Here is a 1,742-nt window from a genome sequence, read left to right as displayed (position 1 = left end):
TGTGTTCAAGAGAATTACTGCAAAGCCTATCCTGAAAGAAGAGGATAGGCTTGTTATCAGTAGTGTTACAAAAGCCCCTCTGTGCCCTGGTCAAACAATAAACTTCGTTTTTTTTAACACATAAAAGATTCAATAACAGGGTCTAAAAATGCTTGTATACCCAGAAGTTAAATAATAATTGTTTTCAGTCATCATTGTTGTTTCTTTATTGTCAAGAAGGGGTATCCAATGACCTACATTTCAGCTTTATATGACAGGTCAAGTAGTAAATGTAAATCTACTCCAAAAAATTGAAAGTGGCAGACACTTACGTCACATTGCTTACATTTATTCACATAAGGTACAACAAAATATCAATCAATCAATCTTTATTTGTATAGCGTCAATTCATAACAGGTGTTATCTCGAAACACTTCACAAAAGCAGGTAAAGGACCTTACTCTTCATCTGTTAACATTAACAAAAGAGCAGGTAACAAGACCATGCTCATTGTTATGTTTACAAAAAGCAGGTAAAGGACCTTACTTATGGCTATATTACAAGAGCCCAGCTTAATCCGTCACAGCGTGGCAAGAAAAAAACTTCCCTTTAAACAGGCAGAAATCTTCAGCAGACCCGGGCTCATGACGGAACTGCCATCTGCTAAACTGCACTGGGCTTGAAATGGGATGGGGGAGATGTGATAAGATGCAGAAAGAAGGATAGGATAGGGGGAAATGTAAATACCCAAAGCTCACATCAAAACACCACTACCATGTCAAATGTATCTATGTTTTAAATGTCAGTGTGTCAAGTTCAAGTGTGCTACATCTTGATTTCACTTCAAAGCCAAAAGCAAACATTATTCAACTAATAATCTGTATTCTCGTATCAGTGTTTCACATCATCTCCATTCACATATTAAAAATGAATACCCCTTTTATGGCCAACATACTGATTATGTCAATCTGATTGCTGTTCAGAGGAGAGTTTTAGGAAGATCCCCCAATATAATTACAGCAACAGTTTATAACTTATGCAGTTTTAAAGTCAACCTAATGGTACAATAACTCTCAACAGGAAGAATGGTGTCAATCCCAATTCCACAGAGGTCCCCAGTCGCCTGCTTTCAGCACTTTGTAACTTTGGCAGCAGGCCACAGTTCTCTCCTGAGAAGTGTGTACAGCCTTCAGCCTTCTGTTGAAAAGAAGCCAGTTAGCCCGTTTGATACAATGGCTTTGGCTAAAAAACGGAAGAGGACGGTGATGAATGAAGCTAAGCAGAGAAGAAGAGAGACTGACGAAGCAATAAGACAGACTAAAGTAAATATTGAACTTAGTCAGTGGACATGGTTCTTTGGCTTCTTACATCTTTTGTCCGGTGTCAAGATGTGCACAGGCTATGTGTATCCAATAACTTTAGTTTAATTCACTACTTACACCACTAATGCATTAGCAGAGTATGGGAAGCAAGTTTGGGTACTCTTTTACTTACGATTTCCCCTATAAGTCCCAGTGCAGAATAACTTAAAAAAACACTACCACTCACTGCATGTTCACTATAAAGAGAAGCAGTTGTTATTATTGAATGGTGCTCCCTTTAACTACACAGAGCCGCATGGTATCGCATTTGTGTGGGTAGCACTATTTGATTGCAACCCTTCTTCACCACCCTCTGATTGTCAACAAATGGACGCTGTCTGTTGGGGAGGCATAACAGTACTGGGTTTTTTTATAACAGTGCAATTGAACTTAAACACGTTC

This window comes from Symphodus melops, assembly GCF_947650265.1.
Source record: "Symphodus melops genome assembly, chromosome: 4".
NCBI lineage: Eukaryota > Metazoa > Chordata > Actinopteri > Labriformes > Labridae > Symphodus > Symphodus melops.
The sequence above is the reverse complement of the archived record's forward strand: the minus strand, read 5'-3'. Positions refer to the sequence as shown.